The 22,776-nt window shown below is 42.5% G+C and overlaps 1 protein-coding gene across 2 annotated transcripts in view; it reads right to left on the bottom strand.

The window, feature by feature from the left end:
- Window positions 1-15,997, bottom strand: part of Camk4 (calcium/calmodulin-dependent protein kinase IV) — a 280,008-nt gene extending 264,011 nt beyond the window's left edge. For both annotated transcript variants that reach the window (XM_087592142.1, XM_087592146.1), the window contains exon 1: window positions 15,923-15,997. The gene's annotated coding sequence lies outside the window, so the exon portion shown is untranslated. The remainder of the gene's footprint in view (window positions 1-15,922) is intronic.
- Window positions 15,998-22,776: the final 6,779 nt, after the last annotated feature.

Raw genomic sequence — 22,776 nt, 5'->3', positions numbered from 1 at the left:
CAGCTGAAGACCTGTAGAGAGGAAAAACTACACGCCCGAAAGCAGAACACTCTGTCCCCATAACTGACTGAAAGAGAGGAAAACAGGTCTACAGCACTCCTGACACACAGGCTTATAGGACAGTCTAGCCACTGTCAGAAATAGCAGAACAAAGTAACACTAGAGATAATCTGATGGCGAGAGGCAAGCGCAGGAACCCAAGCAACAGAAACCAAGACTACATGGCACCATCAGAGCCCAATTCTCCCATCAAAACAAACATGGAATATCCAAACACACCAGAAAAGCAAGATCTATTTTCAAAATCATATTTGATCATGATGCTGGAGGACTTCAAGAAAGACATGAAGAACTCCCTTAGAGAACAAGTAGAAGCCTACAGAGAGGAATCGCAAAAATGCCTGAAAGAATCGCAAAAATCCCTGAAAGAATTCCAGGAAAACATAAATAAACAAGTAGAAGCCCATAGAGAGGAGACACAAAAATCCCTGAAAGAAATCCAGGAAAACATAAATAAACAAGTAGAAGCCCATAGAGAGGAGACACAAAAATCCCTGAAAGAAATCCAGGAAAACACAATCAAACAGTTGAAGGAATTAAAAATGGAAATAGAAGCAATCAAGAAAGAACACATGGAAACAACCCTGGATATAGAAAACCAAAAGAAGAGACAAGGAGCTGTAGATACAAGCTTCACCAACAGAATACAAGACATGGAAGAGAGAATCTCAGGAGCAGAAGATTCCATAGAAATCATTGACTCAACTGTCAAAGATAATGTAAAGCGGAAAAAGCTACTGGTCCAAAACATACAGGAAATCCAGGACTCAATGAGAAGATCAAACCTAAGGATAATAGGTATAGAAGAGAGTGAAGACTCCCAGCTCAAAGGACCAGTAAATATCTTCAACAAAATCATAGAAGAAAACTTCCCTAACCTAAAAAAAGAGATACCCATAGACATACAAGAAGCCTACAGAACTCCAAATAGATTGGACCAGAAAAGAAACACCTCCCGTCACATAATTGTCAAAACACCAAACGCACAAAATAAAGAAAGAATATTAAAAGCAGTAAGGGAAAAAGGTCAAGTAACATATAAAGGGAGACCTATCAGAATCACACCAGACTTCTCGCCAGAAACTATGAAGGCCAGAAGATCCTGGACTGATGTTATACAGACCCTAAGAGAACACAAATGCCAGCCCAGGTTACTGTATCCAGCAAAACTCTCAATTAACATAGATGGAGAAACCAAGATATTCCATGACAAAACCAAATTTACACAATATCTTTCTACAAATCCAGCACTACAAAGGATAATAAAGGGTAAAGCCCAACATAAGGAGGCAAGTTATACCCTAGAAGAAGCAAGAAACTAATCGTCTTGGCAACAAAACAAAGAGAATGAAAGCACACAAACATAACCTCACATCCAAATATGAATATAAAGGGAAGCAATAATCACTATTCCTTAATATCTCTCAATATCAATGGCCTCAACTCCCCATAAAAAGACATAGATTAACAAACTGGATACGCAACGAGGACCCTGCATTCTGCTGCCTACAGGAAACACACCTCAGAGACAAAGACAGACACTACCTCAGAGTGAAAGGCTGGAAAACAACTTTCCAAGCAAATGGTCAGAAGAAGCAAGCTGGAGTAGCCATTCTAATATCAAATAAAATCAATTTCCAACTAAAAGTCAACAAAAAAGATAAGGAAGGACACTTCATATTCATCAAAGGAAAAATCCACCAAGATGAACTCTCAATCCTAAATATCTATGCCCCAAATACAAGGGCACCTACATACGTAAAAGAAACCTTACTAAAGCTCAAAACACACATTGCACCTCACACAATAATAGTGGGAGATTTCAACACCCCACTCTCATCAATGGACAGATCATGGAAACAGAAATTAAACAGTGATGTCGACAGACTAAGAGAAGTCATGAGCCAAATGGACTTAACGGATATTTATAGAACATTCTATCCTAAAGCAAAAGGATATACCTTCTTCTCAGCTCCTCATGGTACTTTCTCCAAAATTGACCATATAATTGGTCAAAAAACGGGCCTCAACAGGTACAGAAAGATAGAAATAATCCCATGCGTGCTATCGGACCACCACGGCCTAAAACTGGTCTTCAATAACAATAAGGGAAGAATGCCCACATATACGTGGAAATTGAACAATGCTCTACTCAATGATAACCTGGTCAAGGAAGAAATAAAGAAAGAAATTAAAAACTTTTTAGAATTTAATGAAAATTAAGATACAACATACCCAAACTTATGGGACACAATGAAAGCTGTGCTAAGAGGAAAACTCATAGCGCTGAGTGCCTGCAGAAAGAAGCAGGAAAGAGCATATGTCAGCAGCTTGACAGCACACCTAAAAGCTCTAGAACAAAAAGAAGCAAATACACCCAGGAGGAGTAGAAGGCAGGAAATAATCAAACTCAGAGCTGAAATCAACCAAGTAGAAACAAAAAGGACCATAGAAAGAATCAACAGAACCAAAAGTTGGTTCTTTGAGAAAATCAACAAGATAGATAAACCCTTAGCCAGACTAACGAGAGGACACAGAGAGTGCGTCCAAATTAACAAAATCAGAAATGAAAAGGGAGGCATAACTACAGATTCAGAGGAAATTCAAAAAAATCATCAGATCTTACTATAAAAACCTATATTCAACAAAATTTGAAAATCTTCAGGAAATGGACAATTTCCTAGACAGATACCAGGTATCGAAGTTAAATCAGGAACAGATAAACCAGTTAAACAACCCCATAACTCCTAAGGAAATAGAAGCAGTCATTAAAGGTCTCCCAACCAAAAAGAGCCCAGGTCCAGACGGGTTTAGTGCAGAATTCTATCAAACCTTCATAGAAGACCTCATACCAATATTATCCAAACTATTCCACAAAATTGAAACAGATGGAGCACTACCGAATTCCTTCTACGAAGCCACAATTACTCTTATACCTAAACCACACAAAGACACAACAAAGAAAGAGAACTTCAGACCAATTTCCGTTATGAATATCGACGCAAAAATACTCAATAAAATTCTGGCAAACCGAATTCAAGAGCACATCAAAACAATCATCCACCATGATCAAGTAGGCTTCATCCCAGGCATGCAGGGATGGTTTAATATATGGAAAACCATCAACGTGATCCATTATATAAACAAACTGAAAGAACAAAACCACATGATCATTTCATTAGATGCTGAGAAAGCATTTGACAAAATTCAACACCCCTTCATGATAAAAGTCCTGGAAAGAATAGGAATTCAAGGCCCATACCTAAACATAGTAAAAGCCATATACAGCAAACCAGTTGCTAACATTAAACTAAATGGAGAGAAACTTGAAGCAATCCCACTAAAATCAGGGACTAGACAAGGCTGCCCACTCTCTCCCTACTTATTCAATATAGTTCTTGAAGTTCTAGCCAGAGCAATCAGACAACAAAAGGAGATCAAGGGGATACAGATCGGAAAAGAAGAGGTCAAAATATCACTATTTGCAGATGACATGATAGTATATTTAAGTGATCCCAAAAGTTCCACCAGAGAACTACTAAAGCTGATAAACAACTTCAGCAAAGTGGCTGGGTATAAAATTAACTCAAATAAATCAGTTGCCTTCCTCTATACAAAAGAGAAACAAGCCGAGAAAGAAATTAGGGAAACGACACCCTTCATAATAGACCCAAATAATATAAAGTACCTCGGTGTGACTTTAACCAAGCAAGTAAAAGATCTGTACAATAAGAACTTCAAGACACTGAGGAAAGAAATTGAAGAAGACCTCAGAAGATGGAAAGATCTCCCATGCTCATGGATTGGCAGGATTAATATAGTAAAAATGGCCATTTTACCAAAAGCAATCTACAGATTCAATGCAATCCCCATCAAAATACCAATCCAATTCTTCAAAGAGTTAGACAGAACAATTTGCAAATTCATTTGGAATAATAAAAAACCAAGGATAGCTAAAGCTATCCTCAACAATAAAAGGACTTCAGGGGGAATCACTATCCCTGAACTCAAGCAGTATTACAGAGCAATAGTGATAAAAACTGCATGGTATTGGTACAGAGACAGATAGACCAATGGAATAGAATTGAAGACCCAGAAATGAACCCACACACCTATGGTCACTTGATTTTTGACAAAGGAGCCAAAACCATCCAATGGAAAAAAGATAGCATTTTCAGCAAATGGTGCTGGTTCAACTGGAGGGCAACATGTAGAAGAATGCAGATCGATCCATGCTTATCACCCTGTACAAAGCTTAAGTCCAAGTGGATCAAGGACCTCCACATCAAACCAGACACACTCAAACTAATAGAAGAAAAACTAGTGAAGCATCTGGAACACATAGGCACTGGAAAAAATTTCCTGAACAAAACACCAATGGCTTATGCTCTAAGATCAAGAATCGACAAATGGGATCTCATAAAACTGCAAAGCTTCTGTAAGGCAAAGGACACTGTGGTTAGGACAAAACGGCAACCAACAGATTGGGAAAAGATCTTTACCAATCCTACAACAGATAGAGGCCTTATATCCAAAATATACAAAGAACTCAAGAAGTTAGACCGCAGGGAAACAAATAACCCTATTAAAAAATGGGGTTCAGAGCTAAACAAAGAATTCACAGCTGAGGAATGCCGAATGGCTGAGAAACACCTAAAGAAATGTTCAACATCTTTAGTCATAAGGGAAATGCAAATCAAAACAACCCTGAGATTTCACCTCACACCAGTGAGAATGGCTAAGATCAAAAACTCAGGTGACAGCAGATGCTGGCGAGGAATGTGGAGAAAGAGGAACACTCCTCCATTGTTGGTGGGATTGCAGACTGGTACAACCATTCTGGAAATCAGTCTGGAGGTTCCTCAGAAAATTGGACATTGAACTGCCTGAGGATCCAGCTATACCTCTCTTGGGCATATACCCAAAAGATGCCTCAACATATAAAAGAGACACGTGCTCCACTATGTTCATCGCAGCCTTATTTATAATAGCCAGAAGCTGGAAAGAACCCAGATGCCCTTCAACAGAGGAATGGATACAGAAAATGTGGTACATCTACACAATGGAATATTACTCAGCTATCAAAAACAACGAGTTTATTAAATTCGTAGGCAAATGGTTGGAACTGGAAAATATCATCCTGAGTGAGCTAACCCAATCACAGAAAGACATACATGGTATGCACTCATTGATAAGTGGCTATTAGCCCAAATGCTTGAATTACCCTAGATCCCTAGAACAAACGAAACTCAAGACGGATGATCAAAATGTGAATGCTTCACTCCTTCTTTAAATGAGGAAAAAGAATACCCTTGGCAGGGAAGGGAGAGGCAAAGATTAAAACAGAGACTGAAGGAACACCCATTCAGAGCCTGCCCCACATGTGGCCCATACATATACAGCCACCCAATTAGACAAGATGGATGAAGCAAAGAAGTGCAGGCCGACAGGAGCCGGATGTAGATCGCTCCTGAGAGACACAGCCAGAATACAGCAAATACAGAGGCGAATGCCAGCAGCAAACCACTGAACCGAGAATAGGTCCCCTATTGAAGGAATCAGAGAAAGAACTGGAAGAGCTTGAAGGGGCTCGAGACCCCAAAAGTACAACAATGCCAAGCAACCAGAGCTTCCAGGCACTAAGCCACTACCTAAAGACTATACATGGACTGACCCTGGACTCTGACCCCATAGGTAGCAATGAATATCCTAGTAAGAGCACCAGTGGAAGGGGAAGCCCTGGGTCCTGCTAAGACTGAACCCCCAGTGAACTAGTCTATGGGGGGAGGGCGGCAATGGGGGGAGGGTTGGGAGGGGGACACCCATAAGGAAGGGGAGGGGGGAGGGGGATGTTTGCCCGGAAACCGGGAAAGGGAATAACACTCGAAATGTATATAAGAAATACTCAAGTTAATAAAAAAAAAAAAAAAGAATGAAGGCGGGGGAGGGGGTTGGGAGATCAGGGGTATGTACCCAGGAAGGGAATGAGACAAAGGACTGACCCTGGATAAAGAGGGGACAAGGTGGCACATAGGAAAATGGTCATTTATAAAAGTACAAAGGGAAACTCCATGTTAGTATGAGGTGTTTAATTTTAACTGGTCATGCTAATTAGATGAGCCAAAGGTGGCTTTTGATTGCTGGACTTCAATACTTTGATAACTGGACCTTGGTAGTCAACCTCAAGAAGAGGAATTGGCCAAATAAGGGAATGGACCTTGGGAGCTAGGCTCAGGAATGTAATCTAACATTTGTTTTTTTGTTTGTTTATTTATAGCAAGGCAGAGGTGACTTTTCTCACTTGTCTGACAAAATACCTAACAAAAACAATTTTAGAAAGAAGGATTGAGTCCATTGATGTTGAGAGATATTAAGGAATAGATTGTCGCTTCCTGTTATTTTCGTTGTTAGAGGTGGAATTATGTTTGTTTGTCTCTCTTTTGGTCTCATTGCAAGGAAATTATATTCTTGCTTTCTATACAGTGTAGTTTCTCTCCTTGTGTTGGAGTTTTCCATCTATTATCCTTTGTAGGACTGGATTTGTAGAAAGATATGTAAATTTGGTTTTGCCATGGAATATCTTGGTTTCTCCATCTATGTTAATTGAAAGTTTTGCAGGATACAGTAACCTGGGCTGGCATTTGTGTTCTCTTAGGGTTTGTATGACATCTGTCCAGGATTTTCTGGCTTTCATAGTCTCTGGTGAGAAGTCTGGTGTAATTCTTATAGGTCTGCCTTTGTATGCTACTTGACCTTTTTCCCTTACTGCTTTTAATATTCTTTCTTTATTTTGTGCATTTGGTGTTTTAACTATTATGTGACAGGAGGAATTTCCCTTCTGGTCCAATCTATTTGGAGTTCTGTAGGCTTCTTGTATGTTCATGGGCATCTCTTTATTTCGGTTAGGGAAGTTTTCTTCTATAATTTTGTTGAATATATTTACTGGCCCTTTGAGTTGGGAATCTTCACTTTCTTCTATACCTATTATCCCAAATGACCCAAAGAAACAAGCTGGAGTTGCCATTCTAATATCAAATAAAATTGACTTTCAACCAAAAGTCATTAAAAAAGATAAGGAAGGACACTTCATATTCATCAAAGGAAAAATCCACCAAGATGAACTCTCAATCCTAAATATCGGTGCTCCAAATGCAAGGGCACCCATATTCATAAAAGAAACCTTACTAAAGCTCAAAGCACACATTGCACCTCGCATGATAATAGTAGGAGATTTCAACACCCCACTCTTATCACTAGACAGATCATGGAAACAGAAATTAAACAGAGACATAGAGAAACTAACATAAGTTATGAACCAAATGGACTTAACAGATATTTGTAGAACATTCCATCTTAAAACAAAACGATATACCTTCTTCTCAGCACCTCATGAAACCTTCTCCAAAATTGACCATATAATTGGTCACAAAACAGGCCTCAACAGATATAGGAAGATAGAAATAATCCCATGCATCCTATCAGATCACCATTCACTAAGACTGGTCTTCAATAACAACAATAATGACAGAAAGCCCACATATACATGGAAGTTGAACAATGCTCTACTCAATGACAACTTGGTCAAGGAAGAAATAAAGGAAGAAAATAAAGACTTCTTATAATTTAATGAAAATGAAACAACATTCCCAAACTTATGGAACACAATGAAAGCGGTACTAAGAAGAAAACTCATAGCTCTAAGTGCCTGCAAAAAGAAACAGGAGAGAGCATATGTCAGCAGCTTGACAGCACACCTAAAAGCTCTAGAACAAAAAGAAATAAATAAATCCAAGAGGAGTAGAAGGCAGGAAACAATCAAACTCAGAGCTGAACTCAACCAAGTAGAAACAAAAAGGACTATACAAAGAGTCAACAAAACCAGGAGCTGTTTCTTTGAGAAAATCAACAAGATAGATAAACCATTAGCCAGACTAACCAGAGGTCACAGAGAATGTATCCAAATTAGCAAAATCAGAAATGGAAAGGGAAAAATAACAACAGAATGTGAAGAAATTAAAAAAAAATCAGATCCTACTACAAAAACCTATATTCAACAAAACATGAAAATATGAATGAAATGGACAATTTTCTAGAGAGATACCAGGTACCAAAGTTAAATCAGGAACAAATAGACCATCTAAACAACTCCATAACTCTTAAAGAAATAGAAGTGGTTATTAAAAGTCTCCCAACCAAAAGGAGCCCAGGTCCCGAATGGTTCAGTGCAGAATTCTATCAGACCTTCATAGAAGACCTCATACCAATACTGTCCAAACTATGCAGGGATGGTTTAATATATGAAAATCCATCAATGTAATCCACTATATAAACAAACTCAAAGATAAGAACCACATGATCATTTCATTAGATGCCGAGAAAGCATTTGATAAAATGCAACACCCCTTCATGATAAAAATCCTGGAAAGATGAGAAATTCAAGGCCCATATCTAAACATAGTAAAAGCAATAAACAGCAAACCAGTAGCTAACATCAAACTAAATGGAGAGAAACTTGAAACAATCCCACTAAAATCAGAGACTAGACAAGGCTGCCCACTCTCTTCCTACTTATTCAATATAGTACTCAAAGTCCTAGCCAGAGCAATCAGAAAACAAAAGGAGGTCAAAGGGATACAAATTGGAAGGTAGGAAATCAAAATATCACTATTTGCAGATGATATGATAGTTTACTTAAGTGACCCCAAAAGTTCCACCAGAGAACTCCTACAGCTGATAAACAACTTCAGCTGGGTATAAAATTAACTCAAACAAATCAGTAGCCTTCCTCTACTCAAAGGATAAACAGGCTGAGAAAGAAATTAGGAAAATGACACCCTACACAATAGTCCCAAATAATATAAAACAAGTTGATGTGACTTTAACCAAGCAAGTGAAGGATCTGTATGATAAGAACTTCAAGTCTCTGAAGAAAGAAATTGAGGAAGATCTCAGAAGATGGAAAGATCTTCCATGCTCATGGATTGGCAGGATTAATATAGTAAAGATGGCCATTTTGCCAAAAGCAATCTACAGATTCAATGCAATCCCCATCAAAATTCCTACTCAATTCTTTATAGAGATAGAAAGAGCAATTTGCAAATTCATTTGGAATAACAAAAAACCCAGGATAGCAAAAACTATACTCAACAATAAAAGAAATTCTGGGGGAATCACCGTTTCTGACTTCAAGCAGTATTACAGAGCAATGGTCATGAAAACTGTCTGGTATGGGTACAGAGACAGGTAAATAGATCAGTGTAACAGAATTGAAAACCCAAAAATGAACCCACATACATACGGTCACTTGATCTTTGACAAAGGAGCTAAAACCACCCAATGGAAGAAAGATAGCATTTTCAACAAATGGTGCTGGTTCAACTGGAGGTCAGCATGTAGAAGAATGCAAATCAATCCACTCTTATCACCATGTACAAAGCTTAAGTCCAAGTGGATCAAAGGCCTCCACATCAAACCAGATACACTCAAACTAATAGAAGAAAAGTGGGGAAGAGTCTTGAACACATGGGCCCTGGGGAAAATTTCCTGAACAAAACACCAATGGCTCATGCTCTAAGATCAAGAATCGACAAATGGGACCTCATAAAACTGCAAAGCTTTTGTAAAGCAAAAAACACTGTCATTAGGACAAAACGGCAACCAACAGATTGGGAAAAAGATCTTTACCGATCCTACATCTGATAGAGGGCTAATATCCAAAATATACAAAGAACTCAAGAAGTTAGACTCCAGAGAACCAAGTAACCCAATTAGAAAATGGGGCACAAAGCTAAACAAAGAATTCACAGCTGAGGAATGCCGAATGGCTGAGAAGCACCTAAAGAAATATTCAACATCCTTAGTCATCAGGGAAATGCAAATCAAAACAACCCTGAGATTTCACCTCATACCAGTGAAAATGACTAAGATCAAAAACTCAGGTGACAGCAGATGCTGGCGAGGAATGTGGAGAAAGAGGAACACTCCTCCATTGTTGGTGGGATTGCAGACTGGTACAACCACTCTGGAAATCAGTCTGGAGGTTTCTCAGAATATTGGACATTGAACTACCTGAGGTCCCAGCTATACCACTCCTGGGCATATACCCAAAAGATGCTCCAACATATAACAAAGACACGTGCTCCACTATGTTCATAGCAGCCTTATTTATAATAGCCAGAAGCTGGAAAGAACCCAGATGCCCTTCAACAGAGGAATGGATGCAGAAAATGTGGTACATTTCTACAATGGAGAAAGGAGCTATTAAAAACAATAACTTCAAGAAATTCTTAGGCAAATGGATGGAATTAGTAAACATCATCCTGAGTGAGGTAATCCAGTCACAAAAGAACACACATGGTATGCACTAGTGATGAGCGGATATTAGCCCAAAATCTGGGATTACCTAAGATACAATTCACAGACCACATGAAGCTCAAAAGAAGGAAGACCAAAGTGTGGATGCTTCAGGCCTTCTTAGAAGGGAGAAAAAATACTTCAGGGAAGAAATACAGAGATAAAGTGTAGAGCAGAGACTGAAGGAAAGGCCACTAAGAGACTGCCTCACTTGGGGATCCATCCCATATACACACAGCCACCAAACCCAGACAATATTGCAGATGCCAAGAAGTGCATACTGACAGGAGCCTGATATAGTTGTCTCCTGAGAGGCTCTGCCAGAGCATGACAAATACAGAGGTGAATGTTCGCAGCCAACCACTGGACTGAGCACAGAGTCCCCAATGGAGGAGTAGAGAAAGGACTGAAGGAGCTGAAGGGGTTTGCAACCCGTAGGAAAAACAACAATATCAACCAACCAGACCCCGGTCCTGGAGCTCCCACGGACTAAACCAAAGAGTACACATGGAGGGACCCATGTCTCCAGCTGCATGTGTAGCAGAGGATGGCCTTGTCAGACCTCAATGGGAGGAGAGGCCTTGGTCCTAGAAAGGCTGGATACCCCAGTGTAGGGAAATGCCGGGTCGGGGAAGCAGGGGTGGGTGGGTGGGTGTAGAAGCACCCTCACAGAAGCAGGGGGAGGGAGGGTAGGATAGGGGGTGTTCCTGGAAAGGTGATGACATTTGAAATGTAAATAAATAAAAATCCAATAAAAAGAAAGTGTGTCTGATTAGATTGGAACATGACAGGTAAGAGATCAGAACACAGATGATACTCAGGAGTTACAAATAAATGAGCACATCACTGATTCAAACCTGCTCCCAGCAACCAATCACAGCTCTGCTTCAGGACATACACACAGAGGATGGGGGAAGGGGAAGGAAAGAGGCAGAGGGGAAGGGGAGGGGAAGGAGAGAGAGAGAGAGAGAGAGAGAGAGAGAGAGAGAGAGAGAGAGAGAGAGAGAGAGAGCGAGAGCGAGCGAGAGAGAGAGCGAGAGAGAGAGCGAGAGAAAGAGAGCGAGAGAGAGCGAGAGAGAGAGAGCGAGAGAGAGCGAGCAAGAGAGCGAGTGAGAGAGAGAGCGAGAGAGAGAGAGAGAGAGAGAGAGAGAGAGAGAGAGAGAGAGCGCTCAGTTACCTAAACCCCACACTTCAAAGTCCCAGCTGGTCTCTAATTGACATGCTTTCCTGGCACCGTAAACTCCTAGTCATCAAGAAAGAAAGTTTCCACAAAATGTAGTTCCATTTTCTCTAATGTTATAAATTTGACTTGGCTTCAGTAAAATTAGGTGTAATCTCTTTCAATTTTCTACTACCCACTTTCTTGGTAGACCAGAATAGAAGCCAGGTAAATTCTCCCTTGGATTTATTACGCTATTAATTTCATATCAAAAAGCCAGAAAACTTGGACTCTAACTCTCAGAAGTTACAAGATTGGCAGCCATATGTCAAGGCAATTAAAGCACTGATATTTCTGACCACTACATTGTTTGTTTGTTTTTTTCTTTTTTTTTTTTTGTAGTCAATGCCCACACCTGTGTGCTGGATTATAGATCTTTCTCCCTTTTGTTTCTAAAAGTTGGACTTGAGTATATTTTTATTACTTTTCTCCTTTTCCCGCCCCTCCTTCCCTCCTTTTATCTAATTTACTTGCTAAACCAGAGGCTAACACCAAGGATGTTCTCTCCCTGTCTCCTTACAATTGCTCCTTTACACAGCAGCTTTCTGTCGGGTCACCGTCTCCTCCCCAATTGTGTTTCTAACTACACACAACAGAGGCCAGGCAGCCTCTGCCACTGCTGCTGACAACCTCAACTCCTGTTCACTGACCTGAAGGACTGCACACTTCTAACTAAAGTTCCTCTAAAACTTTAGCTGTTTCAGCTCAGCTCTGTATTCACACAGTGATCCTACTCATCCAGCAGGCGCCCCATAGCACACAAATGAAGACAGTCACCTTGGACTCCCCTTGTGGACACTCCTATCCGGAGGGCTCAGACTTAGCTGCTCATCTCCCTCTCCATAGCACAAACCACACATCCACTGTCATGGCATAAAGGCACACCAATGTACACCAGACAGAAAAGGGTGACTGTTTCAGAATCCCCTCAGGATGTTTAGCCTCAGCTGCATGTATAGCCAAGGCCAGGCACTCACCCATCTCCAACTCGTCTTTGGTTCTCTTGTGTCCCTCTTCAGATGTCAATTATGTTGTGTGACAAAACTTTTTCCTGGGGAGATGCAACACACACATCTACTTACGTCAGATAGGGATCCCTCGGCAGACAAAATTGAAGATACCATCAAAGTCCAGCTTGGTGAACCATGGATTTTACTGTGGTTAGTTACGGATATATGGGTAAGGGTTACTCACAGGAGCAGAAATGACTCAAAGACAGCTGCATCGCCAAAGCCCACTCCAGCACAAGTGACACCTCGCAAGTCTGGAAACCTGTATTATGGGTCTGGGGCTGTTCAGAGATTCACCAGTCTCAGCATGAGGACACTTTAACAAAGAAGAACCTTTAATCGATGCTCGTACCAGCACTATACTCAGCACTCAGGATCCCCAAATGTATCCTGAGTCACACTACTCAGGAATTTATAAAGGCAAGGGACATAAAATTACATTCTGAAATGGACATCTCTGGTTTCTTTGGAAACTCGGTTGTGTCACGTGATGTTTTTCTGGAAGCTGCCTTGTGAGAGGGAGTTTTTGCTCAAGTGGACATGTGAGAGGGCACATGAAGTTTTACTGGAATGGATGCTTGAGAGGGTGTGTGGTGTTTAGAAAGAATATAAATGTAACCCCGCAGACAGTGTGAGGACGTCGTTCTTACATTGCTGTGCCTTGCAACACTTCGCACCCTAAATAAAGTAGGTTTAGAGAAAAAAATATAAGCCTATAGGTGTCGCCTGACATGGAGCTTGAACCTGCAATCCTAAGAGTCAGAGTCTTAGGCACTACTGACTGAGCCAGCCAGGTCATCTCCATGGTCTTTGTAGAAAGAAACACACCAAAGACTTGTGGTATTCTGACTGATCCTTGCAGCTTCCACTGACTTGTGCCAATTTGGCCAAGCCTTGCGGTTTCTTCTGAATCGAGTGGCTGTTACTTACTCATATTTGGTGTTTGCTTTTATAGGGCTGGACTGCTGATAATCTGATAGCAACAATTAGAATAGCCCCAAAGAACTACTTCTAAACAGGTCCACAATCCCCTTTTCCTTTTAACCTACTTTCTCCCCTACCTCTGGTCAGTGGGCTTGAAGGGAGATTGAAGTGTTAAAGAACCCTAATTAAAGTAGAGTTTTAAAAACCTAAGCCTACAACATTGTGTTTACATGCAAACACATACCTTGCAATTAGAAGGTTGCATTCTGTTTTGTAAACAAATGTCCTGTAGGTGTCCTGCTTATCTCCAGTAAAACAAGCTTGTTTACAGAAAGAGAAGGAGCAGTAAACCTTGTGATCTATTAGCTTATGTAAACAATAGTTTTGTTGAAGTTGTACAAGACCACTGTAATGGCTATTCCTGGTTGTCAACTCAACTATATCTGGAATGAACTATAATCCAGAATTGGAAGGCTCACCAGTGATCCAGATCTTGAAGCTGGAGACACCAGTTTCTGACCTGGATCTTGACATGGAGATCTTGAGGCGTAGTGGCTGTGAATCCTAGGAGACTAAGGCAAGGAGATCTCCGAGTTCAAGGTCAGCCTGAGTCAAAACAAGCCCCAGATCCAGGCATGGTGGTACACACCTTTAATCTGGTGGTACAATACCTTCTGTTGGAGACCTACATAGACACTGGAAGAAGGAAGCTTCGTTCTTCTTTGCCTGCTTGCATTTATTTGACAGCACATCTGTTGGAATATTCTAGCCTTGTCGGACTGAGCAACTACTAGATCTGGGGAGTTGGACTACAATCTAAGTTATCATAACAAATTCCCTTACGATATAGAGACGATCCATACGTTCTGTGAATACAACCGGGCAACTGCAAAAATCAACCCTTGACAGCCTTAACATTTGAAAGCCCAAATTTGCTTTATAGTTCTCTTAAGCACAGAGAATTTGAACTTGTAAACATAAAATTGACCATCGCACCCTGAGCACACTGCACAATCTAGTGTGCAGCTCAACAGGCTAGAAAGTGTCCTTTCTACACAGCTCAGTTGGTCTAGACTTCTTCTAAGCAGTTCAGCTGGTTTTTGCTTGTCTTGGGCACCTGGTGCCCTTTCAGGATCTTCTTTGTACCTGAGAGTCTTCTGAGCAGCTTGGCTTCATCTAAGAGTGACTCTTAGCTTTGATTGTTTACTCTTACAGGGAGAGGCTAACTGAATCTGCTCAGTTTCAGGGACTTCCTGAAGCTACTTTGAGTTTACCCTCTAAGGAGCTTCCCTGATAGATGGAATGTTTTAATCTCTAAGGAGACTGTTGCATAACACCTACCAACTTGCAGAAGACAGATACCTGGGGAGAAACAAGGGTGCTCCTTGAGACTGGCTTTTTAAATATATATATTTATTCTATTTTCCATGTGTGTGTGTTTGTGTGTTATAAGGGTGCCTTAAAAGGCCAGAAGAGGTCTGTGGCTCCTGAGACTGCGGCTCAGGTGGTAGGGAGATGCCCAAAGTGATTGATGGGAAGGAAATTCCAGTACTGTAAAAGAACAAATGCTTGTAACTGCCAATCCTTGTCTCCAGGTCACCTGAACCAGGGTTGAAGAGTGGGGTGCTCTAGTACAGAGTGTCGAACAGTCCAACACACACAGAACCTTACAGAAGACTTTCTCTACATTGTTTCCTGCTGTTTCACACACGGTGTCATCTTCGCAACGGCCTTGTAAACCCATTATCTTTTCCATTTGTTAATTTAAAAACCGCAGACCCCATTTGCAGAAGCTGGGGCTGGGACTTGGGTCCATCTGCTCTGTTTGTGCTTTCCAGCATGAAAGGCAAGCAAGGTCATACTGTAAATGTCCAGGAAGAGCAGGCGAGCTTAGATCTAACAGCCTGAGGGGAGCCAGGCAGAACAATGCATCCTGCAAACGGGGAGCAGAAGGGAGAAAGCCATGCAAAGAGGAATAAATGAGATTCTAAAGACTGCCTTTTGGGAACTTACTCTAAAAGACTACTACAGAAACAATGTTGCAGTATTTAACAAAAGGTGCTCTGGCCACCAGTTCCCCCTCACTGACTGCTCTGTGCTTTCTCTCCCAGGCTCCCTCTGACCCGGGAGGTCTGAGAGCCGTTCACTCACAGTTCCTTGGGTGGGTTGTCAACACGCCAGGCATATGCATCCCAATTCCGTCTCATCACCACACACTTTCCTGATCTCAATTAAGTCACCACATGAAAGAACACATTACACAATGTCCTCTGATCCAACTGATAAGATATAATTTGCCCATCTAGACAGCATAAAATCCTGTATACACCCATCCTTTAAAAACAGTCATAACAACCTGTATCTATGCGCAGAGAAGAATCTTAACATCTGTTGCCATGTTCTCCCAGCTCCTCTTCCTTGCTCTGGCTCCTTCTCTCCTGCCTCCCACTCCCTTCTAAAACCTCTGTTCCCACCTCCCTTCCTTCTCGTCCAATAACAGGCCTCGTTTTATCTTGTCTGCCTTCACCTGCATAATGACATCAGCCTCCAGGACAAAGAGAAGATTTTAAAAAGCAGAGGAAAATCAAGTGAGGCCTTGTAGGTGACAGAAAAGAAGCACACTTATGACTAATTATGATGTCTAAAGGAGACGGAAGCATTCACTGTCTCTAGGCACGATCTGTTTACACTTCATTAAATTCTGTTTGCTGGAAGCAGATAGATGGGCTGGGAAGGAAAGACACCTGGGTCTTCCTATTAAGCCACTTCCTGAATGAAGGAACATTCCTCAATGGAAGCTGGTCCTGAGGATCTGAGCCTGCTAGTGGTCAGGGCAGATCCTGTGGCTTCCTTCTGGCCTCAGCATCTTTCCTCTCTTCATTGTGTCCTCATCTACCCAGTCTACACCAGGACCCATAAGTCACAGTCCTTTCTCCACTGTGTGCCTTCCACTTAGCTAAGTAGGAAGGGGAGGGGTAGAGAACTTAAAAAGCTGACCTAGTAACATTCTTTTTGTTTCTGTGTTGATAGGCGCAGTCCTTTGAACCAACAGAGATGTTACCAGTGACATTCCAAGCTGAGGGATATCAAGATATCTTGCATTTGGGGACTTTAAAGATCCCTCAGTTCCACCAACCACCATTAACTGCCATGTACGTATTTCAACTCTAATGTGAGGATGTTTTATGCACGTGCGTGCGTGTGTGTGTGTGTGTGTGTGTGTGTGTGTGTGTGTTGAAAAGGGTCATTTCTTGCTCCCACATCACAGCGAAGTGCATGTGGGAACTCACCACTGTCCCACTTGTTGGATCTCCATTCTGTGCCTAAGAGCACTCTAAGTGTGAGTCTCCTACTCTCCACTGAGGTGCCCAGTGTCTGAGAGGCATAACCAATCCATCCTGCTTACCGTGTAAATAATCTGCCTGACTGGCTGCCAGTTTGACTCCATTTCTCAGACGTAGATCTCGGTCAATGGGATCAAAGCAAGTGAAGTAAAGATGGCGAATGCTCGTCATGTGACTTCCACACACACATTCCTTGTCATGTGACTTCCACACACACATTCCTTGGGAGATTCTGAAAGTGAGAGTGCACAAGTGTTCAGGGTTCACTACAGGGAGCTCATGGACCCAGCCAAGGCTTGCTTAGAAACTTCCCTATAGGTTGTAGAGTGCAAGGGCTTAGGTCTAGATTGAAGTCTACTCTTGGAGGACTACAGTCAAGTTGTTTTAACTCTCTGCCTTAGATTCCCCATCTCTCGGTGTGTATATTACTAACTTCCACACCATAAAAAATCTATAAAGACCCATTTGTTTATTTGGTTCAGTTCTTGTTTTACTTGCTTTGGTGTTGTTGTTGTTGTTTTGTGTTTTTTCAAGACAAGGTTTCTCTCTGTAGCCTTGGATGTTCTGGACTCACTTTGTAGATTAGGCTGGTCTCAAACTCACAGATATCTCCCTCTGGAGTACTGGGATTAAAGACATACACCACTCTGCCTGATTTGGTTTCTGGTTTTTAAAGACAGAGTCTCTCCGTAGTTCTAGGTGTCTTGTGTCGATGCCTGGACCGACACGGCACTGAGAATTGGGCGAAAGCCTGCGGGATTAAAGAACACACACACACACACACACACACACACACACACACAGGTTATTTGTGTTAAGCAAGAAAAGGAAGGGGCTCCTGTAGCTTTGTTCACCAAATATATACCCCAAGTTGACCAGGTAGAAAAATTCTGGGAAGCACAGTGGGAAACCCCGGCTGGAGACTTCGGTAACAAAAGACCGACTACGGTGCCCTGAATTTTCTAGGGAGAAATCCCAGAAGACCAGCCTAAATCTCAAAAACTAAAGACTGGGAGGACAAGAGACAGGAACTAACTGCCCCTCACCCGAGTGTGTCAGTCCTGGGCCAGACTGCTCCTTAGTTAGGAGCAAAAGGCTTCCACATGCATCAGCAGGGCTCAGCAGGAGTCAAACCCTGCAAGAGACCCAGAAGGGTCTGACCAGGGGGGTGAAACATTGCAGGGGACCCAGGAGGCTCTGACGGTCTTGGAACTCAAAGAGATCCTCCTGCCTCTGCCCCCTGAGTGTTGGGATTAAAGGCAAACGCCACTGCCACCCAGCTCTAAGGACTCTTTTAAACCCTGGATTCCCTGAGCTTAGCACCTAGCACGGAGTCAGTGCTTGATTAGCTCCGGCCATTGTGAGCCATTACTGTTCCGCTTTGGAGGACTTGTTTTACAGCACCATTGTGCAATGACAGTTCACAGTGTCTAGGTGACAGACTACAAACGTCTTGACGGAGGGATCTATGACTCATCAATCGTTTCCTTCCGGAAGTGGCACGTGGCCTGTGTTTATCATGTCTGCCTTGCGAATGAACGCAGATGACTGTTCAGATTTAACGCAGTCCTCGTTCTGCTTAAAGACATATTACTCAAGCGCTCACTTTCCAGAGTGTTTGGCTGTCAATCTATCTGACAGCTATAACAGAGTACCATTCAAAAGTGACTTTTAAACAACTGAAACTAATCTCTGACAATTCTGGAGACTGGAAACCATGAGATCAAGGCACCAGAAGATTTGATGTTGGACACGGACTTTCTGGGTTCACGGAGGCCATCTTCCAGCTGTTGCTGTATCACTTCGGAAATTAAAACTTCAACGTGGGGCACGGGGGCACTGCAATAACATGCTAAAAATGTCATTTGGGATGGGTCGCACTGGGATCTAATCTGTGAGGACTTCATCTGGCCTCTCAAGCGTCCATGCTGTGTGTTGTTTTTCTCTGTACCGTGGCTAGGAGGAATGGATGCTCACACCTCCAGGTAGTAAACAAGAATGGAGAAACAGAAGCTGTCGATGTGTACGCGGGCACCTTAGCTCCTAAGGCGGTTGGACGTGAATGAGTGTGGATGTACATCGGTGGGATCCCTCAAAGCGTAGTCTCTCTCACACACTCGCTGATATTGTATTAGGGAACGTCCATGAACCCGGAAAGGCTACCAAGAAGCTGAATCCGATGTGATCATGTGATCGTGTTAGGGTCTCTTTATTCAAGCTCGAGCTTAGAGCTTGGGATCCCCGAGAACCCTGACACAGCAGGGAGCCCTGAGCCTAGTTTTAGGCAAGCATTTATTTATAAAGGCAAAAAAAGGGGTATCTTGCCTGGGGTATCTGATTGAGGAAGGGGGGAGAATTATGACCTTTAATATAATTGGCTGGTGCTGGGAGCCAAACCTAGCCTCTGCTCTCCTCCTGATTGGTGGTTGTTCGGAAGTGAAGTGCCAGGGCGGGCTTGTAACCTAGGGTGCACATTTGTTAGGGAATAACCCGCAAACTGGTGCTAGCTAGACACAGATCTTGTTGAAGGGGCAGCCTGGAAACTGGAGCTAGGTACCGGCCCGTTTGTTAATTTGAGTTCAATCTGAGGTCTGATTCCCTACGATGAAGTCTGAACCCAAAAGGATTGGTCTTTCCACTGGCTGACCTTGGCCATGATATGTGATGTAGAAACAACAAGAGTATCTTTCAAGAAGGGCGTTTTGAATAACAAGTGAGGAGAAAGTTTAAGTGCATCCCCCTGACATCCGTAGCTCGGTCCCTACAGCACACATTCTCTGGCCCCCTTCTCTGATCCTCTGTGCCTGTGCTCCCTCATCGTGGTCAATCTCCAAAACAGTCTGTGCCTTCGTTCGCGTAGCAGGAATAGCATGCGCTGGAAGCCCCACGCGGATTAGCAGGTCTGATGATAAAGCACAGAGAGACTGCACGCGGCATCTTTCGCTTTATTTCTGCAATGACGATGTGCACCATGAGAGTGGATATAAGAAGCCGTATTCTCACTCAGGAAGAAGGATGCCCTTCTTAGTCCCCACAGATCATGTCCACTGGGTTGTCAGCCACAGCGTATTTTGGGATGGGCGTGGCCCCTTTAAGTACTGAGACGTGAAGTAATGGGAGTGTAGCTGTGGCCAGCTGTCCTCAATCCAAGCTGCACGTCCTAATCATGCAGGAAATTGGTTTTTAAAAGTTGATCGTTCTTTGTTTATTTTGATTCTTTTAAATTGTGGGTGTGTGTTTGCATGCGGGTGTGTGCAGGTACGCCCGCGGAGGTCACCTGCAAGAGCAGCGAGTGCTCTGAACTGGTAAGCCAAGGCTCCAGCCTCAAGGGGTTGATTCTTTAAATGCCACACCCCAGGTCAATTAAATCAGAATTTTTGAATGCCACACCCCAGGTCAATTAAATCACAATTTTTGAATGAGCAGGTATTAGCATTTTTGTCAACTCTCCAGATGATTCCAACATGCAGCTAAGATTGAAAAGCCACCCTAAAGCTTTGCAGCTTCACAATTAAACTCATCTGAGCAGTTTTCTTCTGGATCGTTTATACGACAGTGTACACCCTTGGAAAGTTACCATATGTGTTATCATTGACATTGTCTTGAATGGGGTTTTCTTGTGGCAGTAATTAGCACTAATTAAAAGGTGAATAAGTAACTGAACACTTGTGTAACTTTTTTAACATGCATTTCTCGTTCTAAATAGAACCAACTGGTAGAAAGCCAAAATAACTTAGCTGCGAATGGAAAGTGGTGCTTCCTTACAGCTCATTAAAGGACGAGGCCAAACAAGTTCTCGTGTTAGACCGCAGTGTCCTCTAGTGGCAAAATGCAGTACTGCAGCTCAGAACTTTTTCTCTTTTTATTAGGTTTATTTACTTGTTTATTTATTTTGAAGATTTATTTTATTTTTGAGAATTTCATGCAAGAGTAATGTATTTATTTCCATCCCACTCTCTCCCTGCCTCCAGCTCCTCTCATGCCCCCCTACTCCACCTGAAATTCATGACTTCTTTGCCTCATTTTTGTCTTTATTATTGTCGCGCACGCGCACACACACACACACACACACACACACACACACACACACACAAACGTGCACTCACGCACACACGCACACATACATACATAAACTGCTGAATCCATTCCGTGCTGCTGATACGAATATGTATTTAGAACGGACCACTCAGGGTTGGAGAACTTTAATGGGGGCGGGGCCTTGTCGGGGGAGACTGATGGTCCCCCCCCCCCCCCCCTTAATTGCCCGCAGCTCCTCGTGTAGGGGTGGAGCCTTGTGAGATCTCCATCCCCATCAATGCAACTTTGTCTCCACCTTCTGGGAAGAGGGTTAGGAAAGCTCTGACCAGCAGGGGCTGTGGTCTGCCTGGGAAAAGAGTGCTTTTCCTATTCCAGACATGGGTTCTTCTCCCTTCTAAGAAGTCTAAATTAGAGCCTAGTAGTGGAGACAAAACCTGGCACTGGGCCTCGACATCATGCCAAGTGTTAGATCAAACTGTGTTTTAACACAAAAAGAATACAGGGGATGAGGCTACATACAGAAAACACATACATAGAGAAAATTAAGATGTGTGTAGGTTAAAGGAAAATGTCAAAGTTACAAGTCCAGAATATTAGGAACCTTGATCGATTGATTTTTTTTTATCAAATTACATATCTCTTTGTTATTAGCTCTCAGGGGAAGAGTAATAAGCACTTCTCAAACATGTTCTCTCTCCCCCCCCCCCCCCCCAGTCTGGCATCCTATCCCTTCCGTTAATTATAATAATGTTCTCTGTATGGTAAAAATATCATCATTGATTCGTATTGACATTCAGGGGATTTCTGGGAGAAATGTTTGCTTTTTCGTGCTTCCTGCCAGTGAGGTGAGCAGATGTGAACCAGACATCCTGTATCCTTGGGAACAGAAGCCATATGCTAAAGCCTAGGAGGGGAGGCAGGCAGAGCCTGGGACAGTGGGGAGCTTTGTGGAGCTGCTGTATCAACCTTGAGCAAACATTGAGACACTCATGAGAAGGAAATAACCATGCCATTACTGCGTTATCTTTCCCCACAATTGTAGTTCAATGCTCTAATGCCAGGATACAGCTTTTAGCACGGGGCCTTTAGGAAGTAATTAAGGTTAAATAAGTCATTTGGGTGGGGTCATAATCTGGCAGGATTAATGGCCTTATAAAATGAGATCTCAATATTTTTTTTTTTTAGAATCTCTGATATTGGATTTCTCAGCCTTGGACCTGTGAGAAATAAGTTCTGGTTTGTTGCTGTTGCTGTTGCTGTTGCTGTTGCTTTGGGCTGGGTTTGAGCTTGTTTGTTTTAAAGTCTACAGTAGGGGCTGGGGATTTAGCTCAGTGGTAGAGCGCTTACCTAGGAAGCGCAAGGCCCTGGGTTCGGTCCCCAGCTCCGAAAAAAAGAACCAAAAAAAAAAAAAGGTCTACAGTAGTTAACTGTAGCTGTCTAAGCACAGTGATTCAATGCTCAATTAGCTATAATAAGGCAGGCTCTGTAATCCCTAATGCAGAACCTATAAATAGGAGGCTCTGCGTGTCACAGGGTCAGTTCTACATAAATCCTCACAGCGTGAGTTTATGGAGGCTGAGAAATAGACAGGTTAGCTCCATCTCTCTCCACCTGAAAGCTTTCTGTCCTGTAGGAAACCGGCTGACTTCAGCATCAGTCTTGGAGAAGGACAGGAAAATTCAAACTATGTGTGTTCTTTGCTGCTGGGTTTTATAAAGCCATCCTTGAGGGAGGTGAACTTAGACTCAAGGTGGTCATTCTGTTTACCTAAGAGATCAGCGGTCCATCTGTGGCCAGCAATCCAAGGTGTCAGGAACAACTCTAACTC

Source organism: Rattus norvegicus, chromosome 18 (genome assembly GCF_021556685.1).
Source record: "Rattus norvegicus strain SHRSP/BbbUtx chromosome 18, alternate assembly SHRSP_T2T, whole genome shotgun sequence".
Classification (NCBI taxonomy): Eukaryota; Metazoa; Chordata; class Mammalia; order Rodentia; family Muridae; genus Rattus; species Rattus norvegicus.
This window is presented reverse-complemented; position numbering and strand designations above follow the sequence as displayed.